This window comes from Bos indicus, chromosome 9 (assembly GCF_029378745.1).
Source record: "Bos indicus isolate NIAB-ARS_2022 breed Sahiwal x Tharparkar chromosome 9, NIAB-ARS_B.indTharparkar_mat_pri_1.0, whole genome shotgun sequence".
In the NCBI taxonomy this organism is placed as follows: domain Eukaryota; kingdom Metazoa; phylum Chordata; class Mammalia; order Artiodactyla; family Bovidae; genus Bos; species Bos indicus.
Window position 1 is genome coordinate 98,596,078 of NC_091768.1, and position 26,792 is coordinate 98,622,869.

Genomic DNA, 26,792 nt, shown 5'->3' on the forward strand with positions numbered 1-26,792 from the left:
CAGAAGTTCTTCAGCACTCAGCCTTCTTTATCATTCAGCTCTGACATCTTTACATGACTACTGGGAAAAAACCATACCTTTGACTAGATGGACCTTTGTTGGCAAAGTGATGACTTTGCTTTTTAATATGCTGCCAAGGTGCAAGTATCTCTTAATTTCATGGTTGCAGTAACTATCCACAGTGATACTGGAGCCCAGGAAAATAAAGTCTGTCACTGTTTCCATTTTGACACCATCTATTTTCCATGAAGTGATAGGACTGGAAGCCATGATCTTCATTTTTTGAATGTTGAGTTTCAAGCCAGCATTTTCACTCTCCTCTTTCACCTTCATCAAAAGGCTCTTTAGTTTCTCTTCACTTTCTGCCATTAGAGTGGTATCATCTGTATATCTGAAGTTGTTGATATTTCTCCCAGCAGTCTTGATTCCAGCTTGAGCTTTATGGAGGCTGGCATTTCACATGATGCATTTAAGTTAAACTGATGTATTAAGTTAAATAAGCAGGGTGACGATGTACAGCTTTGACATACTCCTTTCCCAATTTGAAGCCAGTCCATTGAACAGTTAGAAGCCGGTTCTAACTGTTGTCTCTTGTCCTGCATACAGGTTTCTCAAGAGGCACACATCTACATTCCCTTCCTTTTCTTCTTTTTTTTATTGTTAGTTCTGAGGTCAGCTATACTGTCACTCCCTCAGAACTCCTTTCCTCACACTTCCTTATAGACCTTTGTGATATTGCCTACACTTGTCTTGGGTTTACTCCTATTGCTCCTTGGAGAGAGGTACTGTATTTCTGACATTCCTGTTCATGTCACACCCATAGCACCTGGTACAGTGTCTAGCAATGGAACATGCCTAATAAATACTTTTTGAAAATTAGCAAGAATGCATGAATGAGCAAAAGACTGAATAGATACGATTATCCATAGTTAATTATCACATCCTTGACACAGCCAGTACTATAGAGCAGGGGTCCCCAAACTTTTTGGCACCGGGGACTGGTTTTGTAGAGGACAACTTTTTCACAGATTGGGTGGTGGAGGGGTGGGTATGATTTTGGTGTGGTTCAAGTGTGTTGCATTTATTATGAACTTTATTTCTAGTATCATTACATAAGCTCCACCTCCGAACACCAGGCATCAGATAGATCCTGGAGGTTGATGACCCCTGCTATAGAAGATTTCGTTTCTAATTCAACAGAGATTTGTTTGGTGTGCATGGCATTATGTTTATTTGATAGGTATATTTGTTCAGTATTACAAATAAATAATCAAAGCTGCTGCAGTAATAATCATACACGGGTGTGATTAAAATCCCCAATCTATACTAACAAAGCTCCTTAAAACCAAATTTGAGTAAATGAGATGGCTGGATGGCATCATGGACTCAAAGGACATGAGTCTGAGCAAACTCCAGGAGCTAGTGAAGGACAGAGAAGCCTGGCATACTGCAGTCCATGGGGTCACAAACAATTGAATGTGACTGAGTGATTCAACAACAACAACAAAAGTTATGTTAATTCTTAATCAACAACTATTTTTATTCCACTCATTTAATTATTCCAACAATTATTAATACTAAATTTTTAGAAAAACTCAAGAAGCTAAGCACCAAAAGAGTCCTTCTAGGAGTTTTCAGGGCAAAGAATCCATGCTTCATCTACTGAAAAAGCATGAAGCTATCCAAATTTTTAGAATTGCATATAGCAAAATTCCACAATGATAAATTCCACACAGCAACTTTACTTCTATGAAAAATTTGTTAACTTTAAAAGACTTTAAAGTCAACACTTTGATGTTCTCAGAGTCTCTCTGTCATGGGTACAGTTCTCTAGAAAGATAGCAAAAGGGAACAGCCACCCAAGGAGCCAGTCTACTGGAGAGGATTGCTAGGAACAACGCAGAGGCTGCCTAAGCAGGAACCAGACAACTCATCTGATGAACCACCAACAAGCACCACTCCACAGAACTCTGGATTTTAAGGATCTCCTCTTTTCTCTCATTTTTAATAACAGCCAACCTTTGCCTTTCAACATTCAGAAGACGAAGATCATGGCATCCGGTCCCATCACTTGATGGGAAATAGATGGGGAAACAATGGAAACAGTGTCAGACTTTATTTTTCTGGGCTCTAAAATCACTGCAGATGGTGACTGCAGCCATGAAATTAAAAGACGCTTACTCCTTGGAAGGAAAGTTACGACCAACCTAGATAGCATATTCAAAAGCAGAGACATTACTTTGCCAACGAAGGTCTGTCTAGTCAAGGCTATGCTTTTTCCAGTGGTCATGTATGGATGTGAGAGTTGGACTGTGAAGAAGGCTGAGCGCCAAAGAATTGATGCTTTTGAACTGTGGTGCTGGAGAAGACTCTTGAGAGTCCCTTGGACTGCAAGGAGATCCAACCAGTCCATTCTGAAGGAGATCAGCCCTGGGATTTCTTTGGAGGGAATGATGCTAAAGCTGAAACTCCAGTACTTTGGCCACCTCATGTGAAGAGTTGACTCACTGGAAAAGATTCTGATGCTGGGAGGGATTGGGGGCAGGAGGAGAAGGGGACGACAGAGGATGAGATGGCTGGATGGCATCACTGACTCGATGGATGTGAGTCTGAGTGAACTCCGGGAGTTGGTGATGGACAGGGAGGCCTGGTGTGCTGCGATTCATGGGGTCGCGAAGAGTTGGACACGACTGAGCGACTGAACTGAACTGAACCTTTGCCTATGTTGTTTCAACTGACTTGTATATACCATTTCTTCATCAAATAAGAAAAATGAATGCTAAGACATATTTCCATTTTGTTTCTTAATTGGTTGTTTTCTAGTTTTGCAAAATAATACATTTAAAGAAATCTCCATATGCTTCCCAGTACTAGGAAATATAAGAGTTTCGATTTCACTCAAAGGAGAATTTAAATACAGCTGTCTGAAGTGCTCCAGGAATTCCTGAGCATTTTTACATTAATTCTCCACATATAAGTCACTTCAAGTCAGAAATAAAGTGGCTGCATCACAAATTTATAAAGTCTATTTCATGAAATATGTTATCTACTGTATGTAACAGTTATCATCAAAGCCCCGTGAAAGATAATTAACAATCAGCTACTGTTAAAATAAGGGAAGTAGAAACAACTCAAGCACTGAACAGGAAGCCATAAAATACCATTTAGAGTTCCAACTTGGCCATGAACTCATCATGTGATCTATAATGAAACACTGAGCCCACTTGGGCTTTGGTTTTTAAATAAGCAGGTGAAGAATGTGGGCTGTGGGATATCACAGTCCTTGCAATGTTACTGGTTCTAAAGATATTTGTGATATGGTGTATTCCAGCATTACCTGGATAAGACATCTAAGGATAACATTCTTTAGTGTACAGAGAATGGTAAAGCAAGTTTTATTACTAGTTTCTTAATTGATGCAAAAATGCCCATACTTTCACATTTTCTAATATGGTATTTTTTTTAATTCCATTTTTATTAACTTTCTCTTCTCCTAAAAAAAACAAAACTTTCTTACCTACCAAACTATTAGGATCAAATAATATATCTTATAAAAATATTATGTTACTGGCATGTTACGTTTGAGAATTTAACATGCAGATGAAGACTTCAAAATTATGGCCCTCACAGCAACTGTAACTCAGTCTATTGGACGCAGATATGTAGCATCTTCTTATTAGCAGATATGCAGTAAAATGTATGCCTTAATATATACTGTTTATGCAGTCTACATGAATTATGCTTGCTTTGAGGACTATAAAGTTGGAGTTTTCTCCCCAAAACTTTAATTCTTAGTCATAATTTCACATTAACATAAGGCTGGAGCAACATTTTTGTCAGAGTAGTTCATATATCATCGTATTTCTTTGAAGGAGACACAATAACAAAGTAAAATACATAAAAACAGGAAATTAGAATGTTTTTATTCCAGTCTATATTGAGGCATATGCATATGGTCATGCTTGAAAATTGTCCTAGGGTAGGCACAACATGCTTTCCTAGGGTAGAGAGATAAAACATTGATGTCCTTGCTTAATATCAATAGTAAGCAATAAACACCGTATGAGGTTAAAACTTCAGAATGTGATTTTTTTTTCACTAAAATCCTAATGGTCTATGTTTTGATTTCTAGGTTATATATATAGTCTATGGCATTCATATAACAGAAATTAGTGCTGGATATACATGTCCCAGGGGGCTTCCCCAGTGGTGCTAGTAGTAAAGAACCTGCCTGTCAATGCAGGAGAAATAAGAGATACGGATTCGATCCCTGAATCAGAAAGATCCCCTGGAAGAGGGCACAGCAACCCACTCCAGTATTCTTGCCTGGGAAATCCCACGGACAGAGGAGCCTGGTGGTCTACAGTCCATAGGGTTGCACAGAGTCAGACACCACTGAAGTGACTTATTAGCACAGCTACATGTTCCAGAGGCCTGACTCCAAACTGTTGTTGTTCAGTCACTTAGTTGCGTCCAGCTCTTTGCAACCCCATGGACTGCAGCTCGTCAGGTTTCCTTGTCCCTCATTCCCTCCCGGAGCTCGCTCAAACTCATGTCCACTGAGTTGGTGATGCATCCAACCATCTCATCCTCTGTCATCCCCTTCTCCTGCCTTCAATCTTTCCCAGCATCAGGGTCAAATGGACCTAGATAATTTGTGAATGCCTGATAGTCCAACTCCTGGCCTGAAATCAGAAGCTCTGTTATTAGCCCATATGAATACAGCAAACAAAAAACAAACAAAATTCTACAGGGTTCTGGAAAGTCAACTATTACAGTGGAATCAATCACACATGTGGCTATAGAGGCAGAGCAATGGAGCAAAGTGTTGAGATTATGGGAAATTGGAAATGCCTTCAGAGAGTAGCTCCTCTAACCAAAAAAATATGTTCAATAAATTATTACTTGTAATTAGTAACAGTACTCTGCTTAATGAACTCCATGATGGTGATGTCATAACCATATCCAAGAACTAATTTCATGTGTTTAGAGAGTTAAGATATGAAAGATATTCAGCCTATTTATGTTATTCACATTTAAATCTAGATTTTGGCATATTCTCTACTATAATTAAACAAATTAAACTCAGTAAATTAAAATGACTGAAAGAAAACATCTGCAAAATACCTATGGCAAAAAAGGCCCCACAACAATGAATGAGGGACTCTCGATATTGTCTGTAGACCTGACCTCTCTCACCATGACTCCTCTCTCCTGTTACAGTTCAATCACCTGTGGCGATGTGGTAAGGTCAAGAGAGCTCTGGGCCCAAGGCAAATGCCATATTATTAGGTAACACTATCATCTGAGCATTTCGGTTTCTGCCACTCCAAATCTGAAATGACATGTGTTTCTATCTCACATAATTATTGGAAAGAGATGATGCACTTAGTAAAATTCTAGAATTCAGAAAAAAAAATACTAACATAAAATACTATGAGAATAATTCTGAGATTTTGAAGTTACTTACATAAAGAATGCAACATGATGCCAACTCTTGTAACAAAACCAAACACTTGCATGGTACATCACTCTCAAATCCTGCTGAAATTTAACCAGGTGCACTTAAAATTACTACTTTGCACATTGGTTCCATAGAAGGCAATGGCACCCCACTCCAGTACTCTTGCCTGGAAAATCCCATGGACAGAGGAGCCTGGTAGGCTGCAGTCCATGGGGTCGCTGAGTCAGACACGACTGAGCGACTTCACTTTCACTTTTCACTTTCATGCATTAGAGAAGGAAATGGCAACCCACTCCAGTGTTCTTGCCTGGAGAATCCTAGGGACGGGGGAGCCTGGTGGGCTGCCGTCTATGGGGTCGCACAGAGTCAGACTCGACTGAAGCGACTTAGCAGCAGTAGCAGTAGCAGCATACACTACTTACAACACACTATAATGATCTTAATGATTTTTTAGTGGACAGGGACTGTATCTATTCAACTTTCTTCAGTCAAGAGTAGCTCTTATACAAAGGTATTCTTAAGAAAATTCTTGGGAAGAGCCTGTGCTATGCTGTGCTTAAGTCGCTCAGTCGTATACAGCTCTTTGCGACCCCAGGGACTGTGGCCCGACAGGTTCCACCATCCATGGGGATTCCCCAGGCAAGAACACTGGTGGGTTGCCAGTATTCAATCCCAACCCAGGGACTGAACCCAGGTCTCCCGTATTGTAGCCAATGATAGTAATATAATATTTACTTATAATAAAACAAACTGAACATTCAGCACTCATTGCCATGTAAACCTTATACAAGATAACCTTATGATTTGAATGTAAACCTCTACACATTGCATTCTCAGTAAATTGACTGACAATCAGGTATTTAAGATACCAAAATCACATAAACCACCTGGATTCCAAGTATAGCTCAGGATAAATTGTATTTCAAGGAGCTTAAGAAAAAAAATTAAATAGGTAATTGCACTTAAAAGTTTTTTAAATATTTTAAACAAACAGAGGTCTTATCACTTTTTTGATGGAAAACGCAATGACTAGTATATTCTATGGAGATAGGTAGGCAGGTAGATAAATAGAGATGTAAACATATACCTACATATATAGATGCAAAGAACCAAGTTGTAAGAACCTTGAAAATTCTTTAAGTAACATACATGGTTAGTGACTTTAAAAAAGTATAACTTTTTACGGGTTAATAATTTATAATCTCTTACATCTTTATAATATAGTAGGAAGTTAAAGCAGAGAAGGCAACAGCACCCCACTCCAGTACTCTTGCCTGGAAAATCCCATGGATGGAGGAGCCTGGTAGGCTGCAGTCCATGGGGTCGCTAAAAGTCGGACACGACTGAAGCAACTTAGCAGCAGCAGCAGCAGCTTTTCACTTTTCACTTTCATGCATTGGAGAAGGAAATGGCAACCCACTCCAGTGTTCTTGCCTGGAGAATCCCAGGGACGGGGGAGCCTTGTGGGCTGCCGTCTATGGGGTTGCACAGAGTCGGACACGACTGAAGCAACTTAGCAGCAGCAGCAGCAGCAGCAGCAGGAAGTTAAAGTGTTAAAATATATTCCTTTTTAACTATACTTAAGGAACTAGATCTGATAGAGTGCCTGATGAACTATGGACAGAGGTTTGTGACACTGTACAGGAGACAGGGATCAAGACCATCCCCATGGAAAAGAAATGCAAAAAAAGCAAAATGGCTGTCTGGGGAGACCTTACAAATAGCTGTGAAAAGAAGAAGAGAAAAGCAAAGGAGAAAAGGAAAGATATAAGCATCTGAATGCAGAGTTCCAAAGAATAGCAAAGAGAGATAAGAAAGCCTTCCTCAGCGATCAACGCAAAGAAATAGAGGAAAACAACAGAATGGGAAAGACTAGAGATCTCCAAGAAAATTAGAGATACCAAGGGAACATTTCATGCAAAGATGGGCTCGATAAAGGATAGAAATGGTATGGACCTAACAGAAGCGGAAGATATTAAGAAGTGGCAAGAATACACAGAAGAACTGTACAAAAAAGATCTTCATGACCCAGATAATCACAATGGTGTGATCACTGACCTAGAGCCAGATATCCTGGTATGTGAAGTCAAGTGGGCCTTAGAAAGCATCACTACGAACAAAGCTAGTGGAGGTGATGGAACTCCAGTTGAGCTATTCCAAATCCTGAAAGGTGATGCTATGAAAGTGCTGCACTCAATATGCCAGCAAATTTGGAAAACTCAGCAGTGGCCACAGGAATGGAAAAGGTCAGTTTCCATTCCAATCCCAAAGAAAGGCAATGCCAAAGAATGCTCAAACTACCATACAATTGCACTCATCTCACATGCTAGTAAAGTAATGTTCAAAATTCTCCAAGCCAGGCTTCAGCAATACGTGAACCGTGAACTTCCAGATGTTCAAGCTGGTTTTAGAAAAGGCAGAGGAACCAGAGACCAAATTGCCAACATCCGCTGGATCATGGAAAAAGCAAGAGAGCTCCAGGAAAACATCTATTTCTGCTTTATTGACTATGCCAAAGCCTTTGACTGTGTGGATCACAATAAACTGTGGAAAATTCTGAAAGAGATGGGAATACCAGACCACCTGACCTTCCTTTGAGAAATCTGTATGCAGGTCAGGAAGCAACAGTTAGAACTGAACATGGAACAACAGCCTGGTTCCAAACAGGAAAAGGAGTACATCAAGGCTGTATATTGTCACCTTGCTTATTTAACTTATATGCAGAGTACATCATGAGAAACACTGGGCTGGAAGAACCACAAGCTGGAATCAAGATTGCTGGGAGAAATATCAATAAACTCAGAGATGTAGATGACACCACCGTTATGGCAGAAAGTAAAGAGGAAGTAGAAAGCCTCTTGATGAAAGTGAAAGAGGAGAGTGAAAAAGTTGGCTTAAAGCTCAACATTCAGAAAACGAAGATCATGGCATCTGGTCCCATCACTTCATGGGAAATAGATGGGGAAACAGTAGAAACAGTGTCAGACTTTATTTTTTGGGGCTCCAAAATCAGTGCAGATGGTGATTGCAGCCACGAAATTAAAAGACGCTTACTCCTTGGAAGGAAAGCTATGACCAACCTACATAGCATATTCAAAAGCAGAGACATCACTTTGCCAACAAAGGTCCGTCGAGTCAAGGCTACGGTTTTTCCATTAGTCATGTATGGATGTGAGAGTTGGACTGTGAAGAAAGCTGAGCACCGAAGGACTGATGCTTTTGAACTGTGGTGTTGGAGAAGACTGTTGAGAGTCCCTTGGACTGCAAGGAGATCCAACCAGTCCATCCTAAAGGAGATCAGTCCTGGGTGTTCATTGGAAAGACTGATGCTGAGGCTGAAACTCCAGTACTTCGGCCACCTCATGCAAAGAGTTGACTCATTTGAAAAGACCCTGATGCTGGAAGGGATTGGGGGCAGGAAGAGAAGGGGACAACAGAGGATGAGATGGCTGGATGGCGTCACCGACTTGATACACGTGAGTTTGGGTGAACTCTGGGAGTTGCTGATGGACAGGGAGGCCTGGTCTGCTGTGATTCATGGGGTCGCAAAGAGTCGGGCACGACTGAGTGACTGAACTGAACAAAGTATATACTTTATGCCTTTCTTCCTTTAACATAAATACACTGTTCAGTCAACTTCCTGATTCACATTTTTAAAGTTTATATTGGAACAAGTTTCATTCCAGTTTGATTTGTGACATAGATAACATTGTAAGCTACTTTACTACATTGCTTCTTAAAAGCCATTTCCATTCCTGCACAGTATACAGATTAAGAAAGTTACACATAATAAGTAATGTGCCACTGTAATTTGAAAATATTCATCTTGTTCATGTTCTCCAGCTCCTACTAAAAGATTTATAACACCACTGAAAGAGGAATTGATGAATTCATCACTGTCTGGGGTATTTTGATCATAATCAATAACATAATTTTACCCTTAGATAGGATTTCAATTAAAGCATATTTTTCAAAGCAATTTTATTTTAATATAAAAATGGGGTTTAGTTTCATGAAGGATTAACCCACTGGATGCCAAAAGGAAATTATTCTGCCTCTGAAATTCTGTATTAGAAAAATAAATGAAAACAAATTCTCCTCTACTTCACATTTCCCACAAGTACATTTCATAAAAAGTTACATTATTATATTCTCATCATGGAAAATGAAAAGCAATATACTTTCATAAAATAATAGAATCATAAAAGGTTTATCAGGCGAAAGTGATGACACGCCCAGATACAATGCCACTGCTCAGATAACATGCATTCTATATGCAAAGAAAACACTTTCACTTAAAGTTAATTCATCATGTCATTACTAAATACCAAAAAATATTTTTAAAAATCCTATGAAATCCATGAATGGTATAAAAAATACAATATATTTTATGATTATCCTCTTACTCTACTCACTCTTTTATTTTTTCCTGCTCTATTAGAATGTCCAAAGAACTGTCAACTACTAACTGGCACTTACCAACAGCATTGCCAATGACAGAACAACAAAGTGGGTTAACTCCCACTTCCAAAGGCCCCTAAGCTGGACTGGGCTATAGAGGGGCCTGCTGACCTCAAACTCCCCTTAAAACAATGTTCAAACAGGAAACTACACTGCACTAGGACGAGAAGACGATGACATCAAAAGCCGACAGCCTGCCCAAGACGCTGCTGATCTGACTTGTATGATCATTTACGTTTTCCTGAACCCTCAGTCCTGTGCCTATCAATCAAATGTTTTCTATCAGGGACATGATTCTATGCTACTTTAAAACTCAATCCAACTGTTGGGCTGTGACCAACTACCTGTATCTACTACTTCTGGGTTACCTTGGCGGATTGGGTAGGGCTTGGTGGGTTGGATCTCTAGGGCTCTGATTGGATACCCTCTAGGAAATTTATTTAGATGAGTGTCCAGTCCTATTCTATTTATTCATGATATTAATAGATGGGATCCTCTCATCTGGCCAATTAATAATACCTGCTCTGATGCTGGCCATAGATTTAAGCTTTCTCTTAGGGTCATTCAAACTCAACTGGAGTGACAAGCTAAATCTCAATAAAAAAAATTAGCCTCTCATCTATTAAAAGGAAAACTCCCACAGTTATGGGGAGGATATACATAGTTAACACCAGGCTACAATTATTTAAGTTTAAAAACTCTTCTATGTTGGAAATAGTTAAATCATACTAAAAATTATCAACCTGGTAATTATGAGACAAGGCTGGGTGCTTTATGAACTATGCCTATTATTACACTTAGACTGATTGGTATGGAACTCAGTGGATTTGTGGCACTAATGTATGGACTTGACATCTACAGGGATGGATACAAAAGTGTAACCTGGGATTCCCATGAATTTAAGGTCATACATGTTAAAAAAATTAGAGGTAACCCTAACCAATCTACCACTGGTATGATCCCAATGGGTCAAAGATCTGTATTCTACTGGTATGACCATTTAGCAGCTTTGTGTGTGTGTGTGTGTGTGTGCCTTCATTGGGGTTGGAGGATGTAATTGGCCATATTGAAGCCTTAACAACTTTCATAAGCTTTAAATGATAGTAACCGAGCTGATGCTGAAGCTGAAACTCCAATAGTTTGGCCCCCTGATGCGAAGAACTGACTCATTGGAAAAGACCGTGATGCTGGGAAAGATTGAAGGAGGGAGGAAAAGGGGATGACAGAGGATGAGATGGTTGGATGGCATCACCGACACGATGGACATGAGTTTGAGTAAACTCAGGGAGTTGGTGACGGACAGGGAGGCCTGGCATGCTGCAGTCCATGGGGTTGCAAAGAGTTGGACATGACTGAGCAACTGAACTGAACTGAACAACAAAGGCATTTGCCACCTGCCTCTGGTGGCTCAGACAGTAAAGCACCTGTCTACAATGCGGGAGACTGGGGTTCGATCCCTGGGTCAGGAAGATCCCCTGGAGAAGGAAATGGCAATCCACTCCAGTACTATTGCTTGGAAAATCCCATGGACAGAGGAGCCTGGTGGGCTACAGTCCATGGGGTTGCAAAGAGTTGTACACGACTGAGTGACTACACTTTTGCTTTCACTTCCTTTCTAAGGAGATTGATGCTGTGCTGCTATAGCTGTTGACCTTCAACAATCCCTGAGGGAGTTCAGGGTGGAGGGAGGCGCTCTGTGCTCCAGGGAATCTGGTGGGACAGGTCTTCAGATAGTTGGATGTTTCTAGGAACAGATTCTATGATCTCAATCCTTGCATCACCTCATATCTAGAGAAGCATCCAGTCCCATCACTTCATGGCAAATAGATGGGGAAATAATGGAAACAGTGAGAGATTTTATTTTCCTGGGCTTCAAAATCACTGCAGATGGTAACTGCAGCCATAAAATTAAAAGACGCTTCTTCCTTGGAGTTTGTGATGGACTGGGAAGCCTGGCATGCTGCAGCCAATGGGGTTCAGGACTGAGCAACTGAACTGAAAGATTTTTCCAGTAGTCATATACAGATGTGAGAGCTGGACCATAAAGAAGGCTAAGAGCTGAAGAATTGATGCTTTTGAACTGCGATACTGGCGAAGACTCTTGAGAGTCCCTTGGACTGCAAGGAGATCCAACCAGTCAATCCCAAAGGAAATCAGTCCTAAATATCCATTGGAAGGACTGATGCTAAAGCTGAAGCCCCAATAGTTTGCCACCTGAGGCGAAGAACTGACTCATCGGAAAAGACTCTGATGCTGGGAAAGACTGAAGGCAGGAGGAGAAGGGGATGACAGAGGATGAGATGGTTGGATGGTATCACTGACTCAATGGACATGAGTTTGAGCAAGCTCTGGGAACTGGTGATGGACAGGGAAGCCTGGAGTGCTGCAGTCCACGGGGTCTCAAAGAGTCAGACAGGACTAAGCAACTGAACTGAACAAAGAAAAGCAATAAATCCCTTCATGGTGACATCAGATCCTCATGACTAACAAAAAACCTTTTATAAAATGAGTGCCTAATGGTATTGAACTCCCGCTTCACCGAAACCTAACACAGTGGCCTTCACCCACTGCTGCTTTGGAGCAGTCTCTCAGAGCTATCTGAGATGCTGCCTCCCAGGCTGCAGTCCTCATTTTTCCTCAAATAAAACTTAACTCGCAACTCTCAAGTTGTGCATCTTTTTTTAGTCGACAGTTATGACGACTGATGAAGCAACCCAGAGTGGACTTCCTTCCTTCACTGGACTCCACAAAGAACCAGAGCTTTGGTACCAGCAGCGGCCCCTCGCGCCCATCCGCCTCCTCAGCGAGTGCAGACAAATCTGGTTAAGTCTCTCCTGGTTCTCCAATCTCCCATATTGGTTGAGATTCTGAGTTTCATTTGGCGGTGGAGCAGGTTACCTGCCCCCTCCCAGTAGGAAAGATACCGGGGGCAGAGCGGGCGGGTGAAACATCCGAGGCGTACCCACTCATGGGTCTAAACACTGAGTGGGACTTGGTTGAAAGATATCGAGAAATTCTCACCCAGTCAAAAGATATTGGGTGAGGGGTTGGCTGAAAGATGCCTGGGGAATTACCCACCCAGTGGAAAGGTATTGGGCTGGGGGCTGGATTAGGAAAAAAACTGAGGAATACCCAGGGCTTGGCTGAAATACACCAAGGTCGCACCATTGTAGGGAACTGAATGGTCTTGACTGAGTGGTTGAGAGGCTGATCTGACACTTTTCCTCAATTTGACTGCCATTGTAGAATTTTCCAGGGTTAAAAATGAGGAGAATCTATGAGAGCTTTGCTCCGAAGGAAAGGGACAAGATTCCTCCCAGCCAGTTTAGGTTTTCTCAGGTGACTGAGAAATTTACGGGAATGATGGAGGTCTAGTCCTCATACTGTGCAGTGGTCCCATAGGGAAACCCACTCATTAATTGAAATACTTGTTCATCCGGGGTTCGCACATAAGGACTGGCCATTCAGCGACCTGAGCAGCCACGGTGGTCTTAGATTTTCCGAGGCAGAATCCGAGATATGTTTAAGATGAGCTGAAACGACTCTGGGGTGACTCCTGGAGGAGTTAAGCTCACAAGCAGCACGTGGGCCCGCTACACAAGTTCACTGGTGATTTTTATTCTTGACAAATTCAGCTTAAAATGGGAAACAGAATCTCTCAAAAACAGAAACAAAGTGGTATCAGAAAGCCAGCCTCTGACTAACACTCCAGCTGGACTCATGCAATACGTACGGAGCTCGAACTTGCAAGTACCTAGTTAATTGCAGAAAATATGCTAAAAGAGATCTCAACCTAAAATGGTCAAATTGGGGTTCTTTTGATATTCCAAGGTTGATATGTTTGCACACACAATGAGAAAAGGCCGGCAGTGCTTACTTTGATTGGTATCTAGAAGGTTCTAAAAGAGGAAACAATACTTTCTTTGCAGGAAATCAAGAAATTACTTGAAACTATATCAGAACTAGAAAAGGCTGCTAACACCGACTCTGGCAGGTCACAGGTCTAGTGGGACTGGGAAGTCACGTTTGGCATTTATGCCACTTGGCTTTTGATTTCTGGGCATCTCTTTGCCTTTTGTTTCATTTGGAAGGTGACTCCCAGCTGGTGAAGTTCTGGCTTGGTTTAGTTTTGTTGGTTTGGTTTGAGCGTCCAGACATCTAGTACAAATTGTTGGAGCTAATATGGGAACTGCTTACTCTAAGGTTCCACACCCTACCTGGGAACCCCTTGGAAAAAAAAATGTTTTTAGATGACTGGTCAATCTATAGCTATGATCCAATGATAAGAAAAATGGCCTAAAAATATTAGATCTTTATTGACACAGGATAGGAAAATGGACTGAAGTTCCCTTATGTCCAGGATTCCCTCCTGTAATCAACAGCCTGGGGCTGATCAAACTAAGACCCCTATCCCCAGAGGGACAATCCCTGCTGGGGCTAACCTGACCTTGCTATCAGGGCCAAGTTGAGCACTATCTGGTCTAAATTTTGGCTATAAACTTACGACCACAGAAAAATACAATTTTTGACAATATGGTCAAAATATTCTTTAGACTTCAGAGAAATATTAAAAAAAAAAAAAAAACCTCATTAAGAATTCTTGCCCTGAGGAAATAACTCCTATACGTTTAGACCAGAGCTCTCTGGATCACTTATCTAGACCATCTCTAATTCCTGAAACAAAAAGGAAAAAAAAGTGTGTGTGTGGGAGTGTGACAGAGCCTTTTAAAATCTTATTCCAACCACTGGTTACAACTCATGAGTTTTGTTCTGTGATATCTGATTCATAACTAAGCTTGGAAAACAAAGCTATAGGACCTCTTGTTCTGTCTTTTTGGAGATATGTATGTCTCAGTGTGTGTCTTTGTTTTTTGGATAATATTGCTGATTGCTGAGGTCAGTTTGTAAATCATTCACAAAATGAAAAGACAAGTTACTGAAAGGAAGAAAATATTTGCAAATGATATGACTGTTAAGAGGTTAATAACCAACATCAACAAATAGCTCATACAACTCAAATCAAAGAAACCAAACAACCCAATTAAACAATTGACAGAAGAACAGAATAGACATTTTTCCAAAGAGGAAATGCAGATGGCCAAGAGACACGTGAAAAGATGCTCAACTTTGCAAATCATGGAGGAAAAGCAAATCAAAACCACAGTAAAATATCACCTCACACCTATCATCAAAAACAAAAACAAATGTTGGTAAAGATGTAGAGATAAGAGAATCCTCATACAGCGTTGTTGAGAATGTAAATTGGTTCATCCACTGTGGAAAACCATATGGAAGTTTCTCAAAAATCTAAAAATAAAACTATAAATGACCCAGCAATCCTACTTCTGGTTATATAGCTGAAAAAATAAAAACATGAATTCAAAAAGATACAAGCACGTCTGTGTTCATAGTCCAATGTTTATAGCAGCATTATTTGTAATTGCCAAGGTATGGAAATTATCTAAGTGTCCACTAACATATGAATGGACAAGGAAGTTGTGACATACATCTACATATATGTAGGTATGGAGAGAGATATATATATACACACAAACATACACACACACAGTGGAATACCACTTAGCCATAAAAATAAATGAAAATTTTGCCATTTGTTCACTGATCTTAATGTGGTCAGCTTCAAACTATGTATAGCCTCAAATTAAGAAACCCGTATCTTTCTATTGTATCCAATTGGTGTTCCAGGATTTGGTTCTCACCTGTTGACTTTCAAACTGAAAAAGAGATGAGATTAGGACTCTAAGAATTCTGAGGGCTGAACAACAACATTCAACTAAGAAAAGAGAATGGTTAGTACTGACCAGTCCTGATTTCAGTTTCTTAAAATATTGTGTCAGAAACTCAAAGAACAAGTTTCTAATGAAACATTTGTGGAAAATCTCATGCCTAAACACAGCAGCCAGCTGAACAGAATAAAATCAGGTGGAAACAAGAATAAACACAACAAAGTAATACTGGGAAAAACAAATCGGTGCAGAGGCGTGGCGCTCCCACAGACAGAGGATACTTTGTGTTGATTAGGGAACCAGCAGTGGCATGATTTGGGCACAGAGGAGAACCTGAACACAGACTTCTTTACTAGAAACAAAGGGATCCTAAGTTCTTCCCTGGGACACTTGATGTTTCCTGTGTCCTAGAGGCCTATATGCAGGAAATTCAGGTTGTTAGGTATGGCCGAAGTAACCATTTAAGCATATCTGTGTATTAGATATGTTCTCTATTCTCATGCATGTTTTTTTTTTAAGGTAGAATCAGAGGCTAAGAGAAACAATTAGTTAAATGTGAAGCAGAAAAGATTCAGATGTACACTTGCTGAGTTTTTCTGTTCCAAAGCCTGGGGCTGGGGAACAGGGTGGTAGAGGAGTAACCTAGCCCAGAGAGGAGAGACTGGAGAGACCAGAGGCCTCGTTGACGAAAGAACAGTGAAGACTCTGCATCAGGAGAACTCAACCTCAGAGTGATGCAGCATCCAGCTGTTCCCAAATGTACCTCCACCCCTACAACTCATCACCTGTGAGCAACCCAGGAGCCAAGGGGTCTATATTTCTTATTAGCTAATTCTTAGTAAACAGCCTATCCTGTGTCAGAATAGTTCCAAACATTTCACATGTATTTATTCTTTCAATAGTCACCACATGTATTTATTCTTTCAATAGTCACAATAGCCCGGTGTGTGCATGTTCAGTTGCCAAGTCTGACTCTTTGCAACCCCCTGGACTGTAGCCCGCCAGGCTCCTCTCTCCATGGGATTCTCCACACTAGAATCCTAGAGTGGGTTGCCATCCCCTTTCCCAGGGGATCTTCCCAACCCAGGGATTGAACCCGGGTCTCCTGCATTGCAGGCGGATTCTTAACCATCTGAGCCACCAGCGAAGCCAAGGATTATCATAACAGCATACAAATTTTAACACTTGAATAAATATCTTGGGTTTTCCACTGATTCCAGGAAAATAATAAAATCTTCAAAGCACCTATAATTCCTTGGAAAACAGATGTGAACCACACCACATTATTTGAAAAAAAAAAAAGACACTGATATATACACAAATGATGTTGCCATTCCTTCTAGGAGCAAGTTATAGCACAAATTTCCACACAGCCCTTAGGAGATTACTCATAGTAGGGTGAAATGTTCTAGAAGCTGAAGGAAGCAGAGGAAATAAGAATATAACCAAATGCAGCTGGTGAATTGAGGCTGTTCACATGCAGCAGCATTCTATAATGTTTTTATGTCACAAATAAATTTGGGATTAATTATTTTCAAAAACTAAAATCTTTGTACAGACTCAACTGCAAAATTATGTCAAGTTTTAAAAACAAAACTCATTTTTAAGCTAGTTAGTAACTATGTTAAAAGCATTACATCAGGGAAGTTATATAGAGGTTTCTTGGTACTATGAGGTATCTGGTACCTATAATCTGCACATTAAAATTTAACAAGTAAGCACTTATATAATGAGGCCAACCAGATTCAGCTAATGCTCATTTCTATACTAAACAAGCATTTGAATTTACAGGTGGAACTTTAAAATGAGGTTACAAGGTATTCAGAATTATGAATTTCAACCTATATTAATACGAAGAGTGAACACATCAGGTTACTGCTAAACTCCATCTAATTACTTACAAATTAATCAAGGACAATAAAGTAAATTAGCATCTGAAAGACACTCATGATAATACCACTAAGAACTGTCAAGCCTCAATTATCCATGCTAATTAAGAAAGCTGGCTAATCCTAAACAGTGGATAATACAACAGTTCCTTTTATTGGCATAGATTATATTTTGTGTGTGACAGATCTACCTGAACATTTTGCTTTTCTTCGTTCAGAATGAAAAATAAGTTTTCCTTCTTGGTAGATCATGATGCAAGTCAGCTAGCATTTTTTTTTAGTTTAAAATGGATAAATTACAAAGTATATAATCTATACCTATAGTAGATAAAATCAAAGTGCTGTTCAGAATCTTTTAGCTAAGCTTTCAAAAATACATTTAATAAATGCAAGTTAAGGTACATGAATTGTGATAAAAATGAAAAAAGATTAACTTTTTTTGAGACACTGAAAGTATCTCAAATTTAAGCCACATAAAGTGCCTTGTGAGTTACTCTTATTTCATTTTACAGATAAAATTATAGAATGTTCAAGAAGTTATATACCGACTTACATGTGGTAAATGAATAGGTATCCTATTCTTTGGGGCTTCCCTGGTGGCTCAGACAGTAAAGAATCTGCCTGCAATGCAGGCAGGTTTGATCCCTGGGTCGGGAAGATACCCTGCGGAAGGAAATGGCAACCCGCTCCAGTATTCTTGCCTGGAGAATTCCATGGACAGAGAAGCCTGATGGAATACAGTCCATAGGATCACAAAGAGTTAGACATGACCGAGCAACTAACAAACACACCAACAGTGTCTGTCTGAGCTACCAGGGAAGCCCCATATCAACAATACTAATTGCCAAGTATAGAGTCATCCATGGTCAAACTAACTAATGGATGAAGAGCCCAGGCTGTGGTCATCACACAAGTTCCTGCAGAGCTTGAGCACCGAGGCAAACGGTGTGACGGGGAGTCAGGTGCAGGTTCAAGCTGTAGCACCCCGAGACCTCGAGGCCTGCACCCAGCACAATGGAGGCACTGGTTCCTGTGATCGAGTCTGAAAGGTAGGAATAACCACCAACCTGAAGCCTACCCTAAATTATCAACATTTCTTTAAGCTCCTTAAACCCTGCCAAAGTTGGTCGACTTGCAGAAAAATCCTGATGGTCACAATCGACAGCTTAGGGTGACTCCAGACTGTAGAATGAGAAATATACAATAGGCCTTGAAACTTGAAGCCAGAATACAACAGACAGAGCCTTTCAGCTGCCTCTCTCCAACTCCTATACCTGCTTTCCAAGCAATCACTTCACTCTAGGAGGGTAGGTTGATGGTGATGATGATGTTAACAATGTACTTTCACCTACACTGCTGACTTCCTTTTCATTTTAAGATAGACATTAATACATATCAGCATTTCATAATCTGATACACTAAGGCCTGAAGAGGTTAAACAATTTACCTAATTCATACGAGTAGCTGGAAGAAATGAGTTTTGCACTCAAGTCTCTAAACCACTAAAATCGATGCTTTTTTTTTCCCTGCTATCCCATCCTCTCCACAGCCAAGGGCACCCTACATTATCTTAGAAATTTGAAATTTCTACTTGTGAAAGTAAAAGATGTGTATTATCAAGTAAACATATTTTTTACATATGTTCACATCTGAATATATTAGTAGTAACAAATTATCAGGAAACATAAAATGATTATATAATAACAAGACAGTCAAAAACATTAAAAGTTGTATCTTCTTGAATTACAAATCCCTCCGTTTAAAAATATTATGCTTCAAAGAAGACTCTTTATTTAGAGGTCTGAATAATAAGCTAAAATTTAGAATTAAGAAATTCAGATTTAACTCTTTGTCCTTTGTATACAATATGCTTACTATAATATCACCTCCTAATTTGAGGAAATTACTCCCATTTGCAACCTCTTTCCCAATCTACGCCATTATAAGCCTTAAACTTAGTTCTTTTCTGTACACCAGGGAATTTTCGGATGCCAATAATTCTCACTTCCCAAGGTGAGGTACTTGGGGAGGTACTTGAAAACATGAGTCACCCTAGATTCTTCTATTTTTTAAGTTTGTTTTTTTTTCTTAATTGATTAACATTTACGGTTGTGTGTGGACTTTCTCTCGCTCTGAAACGCAGGGGCTGCTCTCCCGATGCAGTGTGCAGGCTTCTCACTGAGGCAGCTTCTCTTGTGAAGTACCAGCTCTGGAGCGCAGGCTCAGTAGTTGTGGTGCAGGGGCTTAGCTGCACCGGGCGTGTGGAATCTCCCGGCACCAGGGATTAAACCCATGCCCCCTGCACTGGCAGGCAGATTCCTACCACTGCACACCAGGGAAGTCCCATCACAGAGTCTTAAATTAGGAGTGAGCTATTGATTTAAGAAAAATAACTTGACTGGTAAATGGTATGAGCTAATCGGCCACTGTTCCTTTGGTATCTGTGCCTGATGTGGCACCATAAAGAAGGATCCTATTTTCCTGGAGTATAAATGAATTTATCTGGATTTTAACCCAGATAAATTTTTCTGAATCGATGACTCCTCTTAGAGTATATTTAGGAACTTCCCTCTTCATACACAAGGGACAGATACATTGTATGAAGTTGTTGATTAAAGAAAATCAACTGAGAACAAAATCATCATTTTTTAATATAAATTTAAAGCAAACATGTATGTGTAAAACTTACACATCTGATTTTCTATCAGATTTTGCTTATTAACAATAATATTTGACACAAAACTTAGAGTCCATTCATTCAGTGCTGGTTCTTAGAAAAACAGGTGGTCTTATCAAGATGATCAACATGCACGTGTGCTAAGTAGCTTCAGTCATGTCCAACTCTGCGACCCTGTGGACTGTAGCCCACCAGACTCCTCTGTCCATGGGATTCTCCAGGCAAGAAGACTGCAGTGGGTTGCCATTTCCTCCTCCAGGGATCTTTTCGACCCAGGGACTGAACCGGTGTCTCTTACCTCTCCTGCACTGTTAAGCAGGTTCTTTATCACCACTACTGCTGCTGCTAAGTCGCTTCAGTCGTGTCCGACTCTGTGCGACCCCACAGACAGCAGCCCACCAGGCTCCCCCGTCCCTGGGATTCTCCAGGCAAGAACACTGGAGTGGGTTGCCATTTCCTTCTCTTTATCACTAGTCCACCTGAGAAGCCCATCCAAAGATGGGATTGTGGTTTATTTAGGATGCTTTTATCACAAGTGATTAAAGACAAACACATTTCAAGGAGTGATAAACCGTATGAGGGTAGAGGATGGGTCACTGGCATGGATATGCTTAGAATGTCTTCATTATCTTTCAAATTCAAAAAAAGGTGCACTTTAATACTGTACCTGGATGAAAAAATTAAAAAATCACTAAGGAAAGCAAATACATCCCTTAAGAAGCACTTTTCCATTATAAAAGTTAAAAGAAAATAAGACAAGAACCAAATCCCCTTCCTTTGTGCTGCCAAATATTGGCACAACCTGAAATTGTCCTTGGGAAAGTGGTTAATATACTAACAGAATTAAATCTCACTTCCAAGTCCAGGTTATCACATGTATGCAAGTGTACACACAGAACTCTATTTATCAATTTCAGACTGCTTGTGAAAAGTGCTGAATTCTATTCTTTTGGGGGGACAGAAAACATTTATAATAGCACCAGCCCCACAGCCACATCATCTTGTAACTGGCTCTAAGAATGAAAAAAAAATCTTTATGACAATAACAAGAAAATGAATTTTCACTTTCAAAGGCAGTCTGTATGATCACTGGCTGTCCTGCCACCCAGCTCTTCTGAAGGCATTCAGACCCTTCACTGCAATGTCTCAAAAATCAATAGCAATTTATTCTCTCTTTGGACCCCAAGCAACAAAAGTAAATAATACTGTCACCTCCAGTCTGCCTGCAGAACATGGTCACAAAACAGCCTTGCCACTAAAATACAACCTTATGTGGCTCTTTATCTATGCCAGCACTGCTGACTGTATTGGCTTTCATAGAGGACAAATACTTCAGTAGAACCACACAAAGAAGTCAAGCTCCCATACCTTGCCCAGACTGAATGATGAGGCCTGAATTAAAAAGAAATTCTGACACTGACCTAAGCTTCCTGTTTCAATGATGTGAGTTTTATGAAAGAAAAAGAATCTTTTTCCAAGATTATTATAGCTAAGGGGGAAAGTATGAGATGAAATGTATCATACTTTTAATAATTTTTCCTATGGAATTTAATAAAATCAGCAGACTTTCTGAAGCAACTAGCTGAACTGTAATATTCTGCATCTAAAACCTACATGTGATCAACATTTACATTTGACTGATAGAAATATTAGTCTATAAGCAAACTAAGAATTAAAAATGAAAGTTCCATCTTGATTATGTTCTATAGAGTATGTTCTATAGCACATCTATAGATGTGCTAGCACATCAGGAAGGACACCACATCCACCCTGGAATATATAAGACAAACAGTATTTCAAAGCAATAGAAGGAATCTTATGAATGACCTAGTATAATCCAATCCTTTTGCAGATAAAGGAAATCAGGCCCCATATCTAACACTAGAAAGCTACTTAATAGAAGAAGCAGGACTCAGATACATTTCCGACATCCTTTGCATTGTGTTGTTGTTATTATTGTTCAGTCATTAGGTCGTGAATTTAACTCAGATGACCATTATATCTACTACTGTGGGCAAGAATCCCTTAAATAAATGGAGTAGCCATCATGGTCAACAAAACAGTCCAAAATGCAGTTCTTGGATGCAATCTCAAAACCGACAGAATGATCTCTGTTCATTTCCAAGGCAAACCATTCAATATCGCAGTAATCCAAGTCTATGCCCAACAAGTAACACTGAAAAAGCTGAAGTTGAATGGTTCTATGAAAACCTACAAGACCTTCTAGAATTAACACCCAAATAAGATGTTCTTTTCATTAAGGGGACTGGAATGCAAAAGTAGGAAGTCAAGAAATACCTGGAGTAACAGGCAAATTTGGCCTTGGAGTACAGAATAAGCAGACAAAGGCTAATAGAGTTTTGCCAAGGGAACGCACTGGTCATAGCAAACACTCTCTTTCAACAACACAAGAGAAGACTCTACACATGGACATCACCAGATGGTCAACACTGAAAAACCAAGCCCTTTGGAAACTTTCTGCAGTAATTAAATTTTTTAAATCACAGAAGAATTTATGAAGCATATTAGAAATATTTATTGAACTTTTGCAGTGTACTGATCAGAAATATATACACACTTAAAAACTATATACAAGCTTAAGAACTGTAAAAAAAGAAAATAATCAAATGTCCAATTATATAGCGGCCAAGGCGGGGCAGAAGGGGAGGAGAGTTAGGTGAGCAAGAGGGAGACTGCTCATCTAGGCAGACCCTGGAGGTGAGGGTATGGACACCAACAGGCGGGATTCTGTGTGAGAGCATGGACTGGTCTAGCAGTGGGTACCTGTGATGTGAAGTGGAAAAGCAGAATTAAGGCCAGATGCTGGAAGCCCCGAAAATCTAGCAGAAGGACTAATGTGATGTGGCAGACACTCCAAACAATATAGAAATAAGCAGTTGTATTTTGTCTCACTCAACTTAAAAAAAAATCCAAACGATTTTTAAAGATTGTCTACTTGTCAGGAAAAATATAACTTAAGATACAATTTTATAAACCAAAATATTGTTTATTTGAGATTTAATTTAAATAACCCAAAACACACCTTTATGAAGAAAATGATCTAAGACTATTATATTGGCTTTCTGGTAAAATTAATACCATTAAACTAAAGTAAGGGGGAGAACTGTGAATCTCTCATTTTAATTTTGTGACATTAACCACTTGCCAAAGACAAATTAAAAATAAGACTGGAAGTTTTGATAAAGCAGGTTTAAATTTTACCCTATTAAAGAAGATATATCAAATTGATATATCCTACTCTCTAAGAAAATATGAAGTATCTTAGGTTATTCATCAAAGTTGATTCAACGTTAAATTTTAAAAGAAATATCTTTTTTTAGGTTTTTTTTTTCAAGTTTTAGGTTTAGAAACTTTGTAGAAATATCAACATTCTTTTTTATTTTATGCTTTCATTGAAGAAAGTTTAGGGGGAAAAAATATATATATATAACACAGAAATACAAATAATCACGTGACAGCCTCCACTAGCAACGTCTACTGTGGCGTTTGGCACTGGCCTCTTTCTGATTTTAAAACAATCAACAGTGGAGATATAAATATTTTACCAATAATTTAGCAATGCATACAACTGCCTTGAAATTACTGCATCAAAGTAACATAGTAACTCCACTTATTAGAATTTATCTAAAAAAACAAATTGTAGATGTGGACAATGGCCTAGCTACAGGAATGTTCAATGCAATAGTGCTGAAGAGTGAAAAATTTGAAATAATCTGATTCATTAAGAGCAAGGCATTCAATAAGTAATTTATAAACGTGTATGTATATATTTTGTCATCATTTTTCTTTTTATACTTATTGAATACAGTTAATGTGCATCTTTTATTTTTCCTATGGTCCCAGTTTTTGAAGAAATGTTCTCAGAATGCTTACACGTTAACTTGTAAACACTAAGCAATGTGACTGCCCTAGTAGCTAAGAACAGGACTCTCCCCGTGACCTCTGCCTGCCTTTTCTCTGTAGAAACCTTCAAAGAATAAATTTAATCAGAAAAGTGAGGAAACACAGAAAGAAAGGAAAAAAGTCAAGCAAGAAAAAATTATAATATCAATAATCTAGCCACCTCCTCAGGGGCTATAGATAATATTCTGAGCCATGTCCTGTGAGCTGTTTTGCAGATACTGAAACCCCCAGCAAGTGGAAGAACTTTAACTATATGTTGGCCCATAAGCACTAGCCCACAGACCCTTTGGAACCAGAAGGTTGATGATGGTGACTCCCAATTACTTCACCACCAACCAATCAGAAGAACATGAGCTGATCACCTACCCCACAACACCCCTCCTTCACCCTGTCTTTAGAAACCTTCGCCTGAGAACTGTTCGGAGACTTCAAATGTTTTAAGCACTAGCTGCCCTGGACCCCTTGCTTGGTGCCTGCAATAAACGCTGCATCTTCCTTCACCTCAACGCAGTGTCAGTCCACTGGCTTTACTGCATGCAGGCAAGTGGGTTCAAGTTTGGTTCCATAACACACTGACCCCAGCATTAAGTCCTTCTGAAGCAAAATCATGCATATCTCATGTGCCCCTGTACTTTTAGTACCCAGAGAAATGCTTGGCACAGAGGAGACAGTCAATACAAATTTAACTGAGTGAAATGAGTTAACTATTTATAAGTTATAATCACACACTTTAAAACAAAATAAAACAAAAACAGAAGAGGCTTATAATAAAGAATGATAAAATATAGATTAAAAAATAAATGCAAATAAAAGTAAGTGGAGGGGGGGAGTAGACTTGCAAACCATACAGAGCAAGGAGGAAAACCAGAGTCAGAAACGAGCTCATACCAAGAATCAACTATGTTTGCACTGCATTTCAGGAACCATATGCTGTAAGTGAGACAACAGAAGACCGTGGTTTAAAGTTAAAACTCTTAGAGTTAAGCCAGCAGAACTCAAATCCTGACTTCACCAGGTATCAGGATCATCAGGAAATCAATACCTCACTCTTTATGAGGCTCCTTTCCCTACCTGTAGAATAAAGATTTTATGATAGCTTTGCAGGAGGGCTATAAGATTAACATGAGCTAACCCACGCTTGGTGCTGATGGTTCAGTGTTAGAACACAAGAAGAGTTCAGTGTCGTCAAATTCCATTATACCTAACTATTGATATCTGCAAAAGATACCCCTCAGTTCTTCCAGGTTGCATTTATTTCACAAAGTTCAATATTTATGAAGACCTATGTTAAAAATACTGAAGCCCTCAAGTCAATGCCTTCAAAAACCTCATGGAAATAGAAAAACAGAACCATTAACATATACTAGTGACTCAGGCAGAGAAGGCAATGGCACCCCACTCCAGTGTTCTCGCCTGGAGAATCCCAGGGACGGGGGAACCTGGTGGGCTGCCATCTATGGGGTCGCACAGAGTCGGACACGACTGAAGCAACTTAGCAGCAGCAGTGGCAGCAGTGACTCAGGAGACATGTAGCATAAGAGAGGGATGCACAATGTTCTTTGATATGAAAGGAGGAATTGATGAATAATTTGATGGATAGGGGTGTAAGGGAGAAAGAAAAGATATCACAATAAAAGTGATTCAGGAACTGGGATACGAAAGAGAAGTCAGAGTGTGTCAAGATAGGGAAAATTGAGGTGGAAAGCCATCTCGGGCAAAATTGAGCACAGAAGTCAAGAAACTGAGAGTTGGAAATAAACATGCAGATAGGGGCTGGAAAATGAACGATAAGATGTTGGTAGAGGGTGACCCAAAACAAAATACAATATTGTGCTGGGGTCAATTTCTGAAGGATTTTGTGCGTTCAGTTCAGTTTAGTTCAGTCTCTCACTCGTGTCCGACTCTTAGAAACCCCATGAATCGCACGCAGCACGCCAGGCCTCCCTGTCCATCACCAACTCCCGGAGTTCACTCAAACTCACGTCCATCGAGTCGGTGATGCCATCCAGCCATCTCACCCTCTGACGTCCCCTTCTCTTCCTGCCCCCAATCCCTCCCAGCATCAGAGTCTTTTCCAATGAGTCAACACTTTGCATGAGGTGGCCAAAGTATTGGAGTTTCAGCTTTAGCATCATTCCTTCCAAAGAACACCCAGGACCGATCTCTTTTAGAATGGACTGGTTGGATGTCCTTGCAGTCCAAGGGACTCTCAAGAGTTTTCTCCAACACCACAGTTCAAAAGCGTCAATTCTTCGGTGCTCAGCTTTCTTCACAGTCCAATTCTCACATCCATACATGACCACAGGAAAAACCATAGCCTTGACTAGACAGACCTTAGTTGGCAAAGTAATGTCACTGCTTTTGAATATGCTATCTAGGTTGGTCATAACTTTTCTTCCAAGGAGTAAGCCTCTTTTAATTTCATGGCTGCAGTCACCATCTGCAGTGATTTTAGAGCCCAGAAAAATAAAGTCTGACACTGTTTCCACTGTTTCCCCATCCATTTCCCATGAAGTGATGGGACCAGATGCCATGATCTTCGTTTTCTGAATGTTGAGCTTTAAGCCAACTTTTTCACTCTCCTCTTTCACTTTCATCAAGAGGCTTTTGAGTTTCTCTTCACTTTCTGC

General features: G+C 39.9%; 1 protein-coding gene across 1 annotated transcript in view; it reads right to left on the minus strand.

Annotated features, from left to right (window-relative positions):
* AGPAT4 (1-acylglycerol-3-phosphate O-acyltransferase 4) overlaps positions 1 to 26,792 on the minus strand; it is a 1,411,158-nt gene that overhangs the window by 1,335,122 nt on the left and 49,244 nt on the right. The gene's annotated exons all lie outside the window — the stretch shown is intronic.